Source organism: Salvelinus fontinalis, chromosome 1 (genome assembly GCF_029448725.1).
Source record: "Salvelinus fontinalis isolate EN_2023a chromosome 1, ASM2944872v1, whole genome shotgun sequence".
In the NCBI taxonomy this organism is placed as follows: domain Eukaryota; kingdom Metazoa; phylum Chordata; class Actinopteri; order Salmoniformes; family Salmonidae; genus Salvelinus; species Salvelinus fontinalis.
Window position 1 is genome coordinate 69,768,794 of NC_074665.1, and position 10,120 is coordinate 69,778,913.

A 10,120-nucleotide genomic window follows, 5' to 3' on the forward strand; every position below is an offset into this window, starting at 1 on the left:
CTCACACTGACACCTGACTGAAAGGCAAGCCTGACTACTGTCTGTTAACCCTCACACTGACACCTGACTGAAGATCAAGCCTGACTACTGTCTGTTAACCCTCACACTGACACCTGACTGAAGATCATTCCTGACTACTGTCTGTTAACCCTCACACTGACACCTGACTGAAGATCAAGCCTGACTACTGTCTGTTAACCCTCACACTGACACCTGACTGTAAAGCAAGACTGACTACTGTCTGTTAACCCTCACACTGACACCTGACTGAAGATCATTCCTGACTACTGTCTGTTAACCCTCACACTGACACCTGACTGAAAGGCAAGCCTGACTACTGTCTGTTAACCCTCACACTGACACCTGACTGAAAGGCAAGCCTGACTACCTTATGTTAACCCTCACACTGACACCTGACTGAAAGGCAAGCCTGACTACTGTCTGTTAACCCTCACACTGACACCTGACTGAAAGGCAAGCCTGACTACTGTCTGTTAACCCTCACACTGACACCTGACTGAAAGGCAAGCCTGACTACTGTCTGTTAACCCTCACACTGACACCTGACTGAAAGGCAAGCCTGCCTACTGTCTGTTAACCCTCACACTGACACCTGACTGAAAGGCAAGCCTGACTACTGTCTGTTAACCCTCACACTGACACCTGACTGAAAGGCAAGCCTGACTACTGTCTGTTAACCCTCATACTGACACCTGACTGAAGATCATTCCTGACTACTGTCTGTTAACCCTCACACTGACACCTGACTGAAAGGCAAGCCTGACTACTGTCTGTTAACCCTCACACTGACACCTGACTGTAAAGAAAGACTGACTACTGTCTGTTAACCCTCACACTGACACCTGACTGAAGATCATTCCTGACTACTGTCTGTTAACCCTCACACTGACACCTGACTGAAAGGCAAGCCTGACTACTGTCTGTTAACCCTCATACTGACACCTGACTGAAGATCATTCCTGACTACTGTCTGTTAACCCTCACACTGACATCTGACTGAAATGAAAGCCTGACTACTGTCTGTTAACCCTCACACTGACACCTGACTGAAAGGCAAGCCTGACTACTGTCTGTTAACGCTCACACTGACACCTGACTGAAGATCATTCCTGACTACTGTCTGTTAACCCTCACACTGACACCTGACTGAAAGGCAAGCCTGACTACTGTCTGTTAACCCTCACACTGACACCTTACTGAAAGGCAAGCCTGACTACTATCTGTTAACCCTCACACTGACACCTGACTGAAAGGCAAGCCTGACTACTGTCTGTTAACCCTCACACTGACACCTTACTGAAAGGCAAGCCTGACTACTATCTGTTAACCCTCACACTGACACCTGACTGAAAGGCAAGCCTGACTACTGTCTGTTAACCCTCACACTGACACCTGACTGAAAGGCAAGCCTGACTACTGTCTGTTAACCCTCACACTGACACCTGACTGAAAGGCAAGCCTGACTACTGTCTGTTAACCCTCACACTGACACCTGACTGAAGACCATTCCTGACTACTGTCTTATAACCCTCACACTGACACCTGACTGAAAGGCAAGCCTGACTACTGTCTGTTAACCCTCACACTGACACCTGACTGAAAGGCAAGCCTGACTACCTTATGTTAACCCTCACACTGACACCTGACTGAAAGGCAAGCCTGACTACTGTCTGTTAACCCTCACACTGACACCGGACTGAAAGGCAAGCCTGACTACTGTCTGTTAACCCTCACACTGACACCTGACTGAAAGGCAAGCCTGACTACTATCTGTTAACCCTCACACTGACAACTGACTGAAGTTTAAGCCTGACTACTGTCTGTTAACCCTCACACTGACACCTGACTGAAAGGCAAGCCTGACTACTGTATGTTAACCCTCACACTGACACCTGACTGAAAGTCAAGCCTGACTACTGTCTGTTAACCCTCACACTGACACCTGACTGAAAGGCAAGCCTGACTACTGTCTGTTAACACTCACACTGACACCTGACTGAAAGGCAAGCCTGACTACTGTCTGTTAACCCTCACACTGACACCTGACTGAAAGGCAAGCCTGACTACTGTCTGTTAACCCTCACACTGACACCTGACTGAAAGGCAAGCCTGACTACTGTCTGTTAACCCTCACACTGACACCTGACTGAAAGACAAGCCTGACTACTGTCTGTTTACCCTCACACTGACACCGGACTGAAAGGCAAGCCTGACTACTGTCTGTTAACCCTCATACTGACACCTGACTGAAGATCATTCCTGACTACTGTCTGTTAACCCTCACACTGACACCTGACTGAAGATCAAGCCTGACTACTGTCTGTTAACCCTCACACTGACACCTGACTGAAGATCATTCCTGACTACTGTATGTTAACCCTCACACTGACACCTGACTGAAGATCATTCCTGACTACTGTATGTTAACCCTCACACTGACACCTGACTGAAAGGCAAGCCTGACTACTGTCTGTTAACCCTCACACTGACACCTGACTGAAAGGCAAGCCTGACTACTGTTTGTTAACCCTCACACTGACACCTGACTGAAAGGCAAGCCTGACTACTATCTGTTAACCCTCACACTGACACCTGACTGAAAGGCAAGCCTGACTACTGTATGTTAACCCTCACACTGACACCTGACTGAAAGGCAAGCCTGACTACTGTCTGTTAACCCTCACACTGACACCTGACTGAAGATCAAGCCTGACTACTGTCTGTTAACCCTCACACTGACACCTGACTGAAAGGCAAGCCTGCCTAGTGTCTGGTAACCCTCACACTGACACCGGACTGAAAGGCAAGCCTGACTACTGTCTGTTAACCCTCATACTGACACCTGACTGAAGATCATTCCTGACTACTGTCTGTTAACCCTCACACTGACACCGGACTGAAAGGCAAGCCTGACTACTGTCTGTTAACCCTCATACTGACACCTGACATAAAGGCAAGCCTGACTACTGTATGTTAACCCTCACACTGACACCTGACTGAAAGGCAAGCCTGCCTACTGTCTGTTAACCCTCACACTGACACCTGACTGAAAGGCAAGCCTGACTACTATCTGTTAACCCTCACACTGACAACTGACTGAAAGGCAAGCCTGCCTACTGTCTGTTAACCCTCACACTGACACCTGACTGAAAGGCAAGCCTGACTACTGTCTGTTAACCCTCACACTGACACCTGACTGAAAGGCAAGCCTGACTACTGTCTGTTAACCCTCATACTGACACCTGACTGAAGATCATTCCTGACTACTGTCTGTTAACCCTCACACTGACGACCTGACTGAAAGGCAAGCCTGACTACTGTCTGTTAACCCTCACACTGACACCTGACTGAAAGGCAAGCCTGACTACTGTCTGTTAACCCTCATACTGACACCTGACTGAAGATCATTCCTGACTACTGTCTGTTAACCCTCACACTGACACCTGACTGAAAGGCAAGCCTGACTACTGTCTGTTAACCCTCACACTGACACCTGACTGAAAGGCAAGCCTGACTACTGTCTGTTAAGCCTCACACTGACACCTGACTGAAAGGCAAGCCTGACTACTGTCTGTTAACCCTCACACTGACACCTGACTGAAAGGCAAGCCTGACTACTGTCTGTTAACCCTCACACTGACACCTGACTGAAAGGCAAGCCTGACTACTGTCTGTTAACCCTCACACTGACACCTGACTGAAGATCATTCCTGACTACTGTCTGTTAACCCTCATACTGACACCTGACTGAAAGGCAAGCCTGACTACTGTCTGTTAACCCTCACACTGACACCTGACTGAAGATCAAGCCTGACTACTGTCTGTTAACCCTCACACTGACACCTGACTGAAAGGCAAGCCTGACTACTGTCTGTTAACCCTCACACTGACACCTGACTGAAAGGCAAGTCTGACTACTGTCTGTTAACCCTCATACTGACACCTGACTGAAAGGCAAGCCTGACTACTGTATGTTAACCCTCACACTGACACCTGACTGAAAGGCAAGCCTGCCTACTGTCTGTTAACCCTCACACTGACACCTGACTGAAAGGCAAGCCTGACTACTGTCTGTTAACCCTAACACTGACACCTGACTGAAAGGCAAGCCTGACTACTGTCTGTTAACCCTCACACTGACACCTGACTGAAAGGCAAGCCTGACTACTGTCTGTTAACCCTCACACTGACACCTGACTGAAAGGCAAGCCTGACTACTGTCTGTTAACCCTCATACTGACACCTGACTGAAGATCATTCCTGACTACTGTCTGTTAACCCTCACACTGATACCTGACTGAAAGGCAAGCCTGACTACTGTCTGTTAACCCTCACACTGACACCTGGCTGAAAGGCAAGCCTGACTACTGTCTGTTAACCCTCACACTGACACCTGACTGAAGATCAAGCCTGACTACTGTCTGTTAACCCTCACACTGACACCTGACTGAAAGTCAAGCCTGACTACTGTCTGTTAACCCTCACACTGACACCTGACTGAATGGCATGCCTGACTACTGTCTGTTAACCCTCATACTGACACCTGACTGAAAGGCAAGCCTGACTACTGTCTGTTAACCCTCACACTGACACCTGACTGAAGATCAAGCCTGACTACTGTCTGTTAACCCTCACACTGACACCTGACTGAAAGGCAAGCCTGACTACTGTCTGTTAACCCTCACACTGACACCTGACTGAAAGGCAAGCCTGACTACTGTCTGTTAACCCTCACACTGACACCTGACTGAAAGGCAAGCCTGACTACTGTCTGTTAACCCTCACACTGACACCTGACTGAAAGGCAAGCCTGACTACTGTCTGTTAACCCTCACACTGACACCTGACTGAAAGGCAAGCCTGACTACTGTCTGTTAACCCTCACACTGACACCTGACTGAAAGGCAAGCCTGACTACTGTCTGTTAACCCTCACACTGACACCTGACTGAAGATCATTCCTGACTACTGTCTGTTAACCCTCACACTGACACCTGACTGAAAGGCAAGCCTGACTACTGTCTGTTAACCCTCACACTGACACCTGACTGAAAGGCAAGCCTGACTACTGTCTGTTAACCCTCACACTGACACCTGACTGAAATGCAAGCCTGACTACTGTCTGTTAACCCTCATACTGACACCTGACTGAAAGGCAAGCCTGACTACTGTCTGTTAACCCTCACACTGACACCTGACTGAAAGGCAAGCCTGACTACTGTCTGTTAACCCTCACACTGACACCTGACTGAAATGCAAGCCTGACTACTGTCTGTTAACCCTCACACTGACACCTGTCTGAAGATCAAGCCTGACTACTGTCTGTTAACCCTCACACTGACACCTGACTGAAGATCATTCCTGACTACTGTCTGTTAACCCTCACACTGACACCTGACTGAAAGGCAAGCCTGACTACTGTCTGTTAACCCTCACACTGACACCTGACTGAAAGGCAAGCCTGACTACTGTCTCTTAACCCTCACACTGACACCTGACTGAAAGGCAAGCCTGACTACTGTCTGTTAACCCTCACACTGACACCTGACTGAAAGGCAAGCCTGACTACTGTCTGTTAACCCTCACACTGACACCTGACTGAAGATCAAGCCTGACTACTGTCTGTTAACCCTCACACTGACACCTGACTGAAGATCATTCCTGACTACTGTCTGTTAACCCTCACACTGACACCTGACTGAAAGGCAAGCCTGACTACTGTCTGTTAACCCTCACACTGACACCTGACTGAAGATCAAGCCTGACTACTGTCTGTTAACCCTCACACTGACACCTGACTGAAAGGCAAGCCTGACTACTGTATGTTAACCCTCACACTGACACCTGACTGAAAGGCAAGCCTGACTACTGTCTGTTAACCCTCACACTGACACCTGACTGAAAGGCAAGCCTGACTACTGTCTGTTAACCCTCACACTGACACCTGACTGAAAGGCAAGCCTGCCTACTGTCTGTTAACCCTCATACTGACACCTGACTGAAAGGCAAGCCTGACTACTGTTTGTTAACCCTCACACTGACACCTGACTGAAAGGCAAGCCTGACTACTGTCTGTTAACCCTCACACTGACACCTGACTGAAAGGCAAGCCTGACTACTGTCTGTTAACCCTCATACTGACACCTGACTGAAGATCATTCCTGACTACTGTCTGTTAACCCTCACACTGACACCTGACTGAAAGGCAAGCCTGACTACCGTCTGTTAACCCTCACACTGACACCTGACTGAAAGGCAAGCCTGACTACTGTCTGTTAACCCTCACACTGACACCTGACTGAAGATCATTCCTGACTACTGTCTGTTAACCCTCACACTGACACCTGACTGAAAGGCAAGCCTGACTACTGTCTGTTAACCCTCACACTGACACCTGACTGAAAATCAAGCCTGACTACTGTCTGTTAACCCTCACACTGACACCTGACTGAAAGGCAAGCCTGACTACTGTCTGTTAACCCTCACACTGACACCTGACTGAAAGGCAAGCCTGACTACTGTCTGTTAACCCTCACACTGACACCTGACTGAAAGGCAAGCCTGAATACTGTCTGTTAACCCTCATTCTGACACCTGACTGAAGATCATTCCTGACTACTGTCTGTTAACCCTCACACTGACACCTGACTGAAGATCAAGCCTGACTACTGTCTGTTAACCCTCACACTGACACCTGACTGAACATCATTCCTGACTACTGTCTGTTAACCCTCACACTGACACCTGACTGAAAGGCAAGCCTGACTACTGTCTGTTAACCCTCACACTGACACCTGACTGAAAGGCAAGCCTGACTACTGTCTGTTAACCCTCACACTGACACCTGACTGAAAGGCAAGACTGACTACTGTCTGTTAACCCTCACACTGACACCTGACTGAAAGGCAAGCCTGACTACTGTTTGTGAACCCTCACACTGACACCTGACTGAAAGGCAAGCCTGCCTACTGTCTGTTAACCCTCATACTGACACCTGACTGAAAGGCAAGCCTGACTACTGTCTGTTAACCCTCACACTGACACCTGACTGAAAGGCAAGCCTGACTACTGTCTGTTAACCCTCACACTGACACCTGACTGGTCAGGTCAATCCTAAAAAAACAATATTCCAGTCTGGAGGATAGGGGTGAGAGATTAAAATGAGTAAGAACATGATATAGTACAAATGAATGACAAGCCCCCGCTTAAACAAAATCTGTCTTTTTAAGCTAGAGTTATCTGTTCTTTTCCATGTGCTGTGTCTTAAATCCACTGCATCTGCCGATATTGCTTTTCCACATCTGTGGTGAAGGTGGCAGAGCTAGAGCAGTGTTTGCCAGACCATGAGGCATCCCTAAAATCGGTCTTGTCACAAAAACGGTTTGGCTTCGACAACAATTTGGCTCTAGGACGGTTTGGCTCTAGGACACCCACAAGCCTCACAAGACTCGTCTGAAGTCGGTACAGCCGATCTGCCAACTTCTGTCTTTAGTGTCCAAACAGTTTTGGCTACACACTAATATGACCCCTTTGTGGAAAGCTGAGACTCTCACAAACACTATGGTGTTCTCTGTTTTGCTCACAAGCCTCACACAAGTCGTCTGAAAGTCCCTGGTACCAGTAAAACAAAATGGATGGAAGCATATATAGAGATAGCTCAGCGCTTAAAATAAGGAGATAAATACACGTAAAAAAACTTTCCTAAAATTTAGGACAGACACTTCAGAACAAACTTCCTTTAGATTTTTGGGGGGATTATTTGTTGTTCCATGTAGTGATTCTGTTATTCAATGGGATTCAATTGGCTAATAGCAGTAATGCCAAATTCAATGTTTTATCCAATAACCTTAAAAGGGGTCTTATAGCAAATAGCTAAAACAATTATTGGTAAAACAATTCCATATGAACTTAGAACCCCCCTCCCCCGGCTTAGACAGGGCTTAGACTGTAGTGTTAACCCTCACACTGGCACCTGACTGAAGATCAATCCTACAAGACAAGAAGCCAGTCTGGAGGATAGGGGTGAGAACATAATACAAATGAATGACAAGCTGATAAAAAAAGGTCACAAAGAAGGATTTTGAACCAGTGAAATTGTATTGAATTTCACTAAATTGCAGTGCTAAATAAACTGATAATGTTTTCAGAAAATACATATTCATAACAAACTAAGAAAATGTTATAGAGAAAAACACTGAAGAACTGAAGAAAATGTGTACATACAGTATTTTTGCTCAGCAGGTATTTTTTCTCAGCTAAACGTGCTAGCGACACGCACACACACTGTAATGCAGTCTGGGAGTGAACGAGGGGGCGAGAGAGAGAGAGAAGGAGGGATAGAAAGTGCTGATCCAACAGTTAAAGCTGTAGAGCGTGAAGAAAAGATTAAATAGATAAAACCCAGAAATAAACAATAGAAAAACAACTGGCCACCTAACTAGGCAGATTGCTAAACAGTGACTTCGAAGTTGGACGTCTATCCATGTCTTGAGGACGTTGGGAAATTACTTCAAAACCGGCCACTAGAGGCAACAGTGAGAGCTGACTCGAGATCAGAAGGTTGCGTGTTTGATCTAATTGTGTAGTGAGACTGTGAGACCTTGTTGCCCGCAAACACCCACACACACACGCGCATGCACGCACGCACACATGTACACACGTACACACACGCACACGTACACGCACACACGCACGCACGCACGCACGCACGCACGCACGCACGCACGCACGCACGCACACACACACACACACACACACACACACACACACACACACACACACACACACGGATGCAATGCATGCATACAGACACACACTCACACATCACAGACAGGGATAATGAAGGATAAGGTGGAGAACAGAAGAGAAGAGAGCTTGTAAGAGTAAGCTATGTGTGGTTGTGTGTATCTGTGAATGTTGTCAAACAAACTTGACATCGATATTCCACCAATTAAATCCTCTCATTATTAATTACCCAACATATACAGTGCCTGGTGAAAGTCTGCACACCCCTTGCAAAGTCATCTCATTTTGTTGCCTTAAAATGATATCTTAAAAGGGATTCAGTTTGATGTGTTTTCCTACGGTTTTACACAACCAGCTCCACATTTTCAAAGTCAAAGAAAAAGTATAGAAATGTATAAAAAACACAACATCAAGATGTCTTGATTGCGTATGTCTTCACACCGCAGAGTTTATACTTGGTGGAAGAACCTTTGTCGGCAATTACAGCTGTAAAACAATTTGAATAAGATTCTACCAACTCTGCACTACCAACTCCTAGGGCAACATACACTGAGGGTACAAAAACATTAAGGACACTGTGATACAGACTGACCAGGTGAATCCAGGTGAAAGCTATGATTCCTTATTGATGTCACTAGTTATATCCACTTCAATCAGTGTAGATGAAGGGGAAGAGACAGGTAAAATAAAGGTTTTTAAGCCTTGAGACAATTGTGACATGGATCGCGTAAGTGTGCCATTCAGAGGGTGAATGGGAAAGACAAAATATTGAAGTGCCTTTGAATGGGGTATAGTAGTAGGTGCCAGGCGCACCAGTTTATGTCACGAAATGCAACGCTGCCGGGTTTTTCACCTTCAAAGATTTCCCGTGTGTATCACCCAAAGAACATTCAGCCAACTTGAAACAACTGTGGGAAGCATTGGAGTCAACGTGGGCCAGCATCCCTGTAGAACACTTTCGACATATTGTGGAGTCCATGCCCCGACTAATTGAGGTTGTTTGGGGTGTGCAAAAATAGCGGGTGCAACTCAATATTAGGAAGGTGTCCTTAATGTTTTGTACACTCAGTGAATATACATTGTTTTAAAAAAATTGCTCAAGCTCAGTAAATTTGTTTTGAAGACAGCAGTATTCAGACCTTGTCTCTGATTTCAAGCAGATTTAAAGTCAGGATTGAGACTGAACCCCTCGAGAACACTCAACAATTACACCACTGAAAATAAAACTTTATCCCAGAAGACTGAGGTAGATTTTCATCTAACTTTTTACCTGGGCTTTGTTCCTTTCATATGCATTTTGATCCTGACAAACTCCCCAGTCCCTGCCGGTGACAAGCATACCCATAACATGAGGC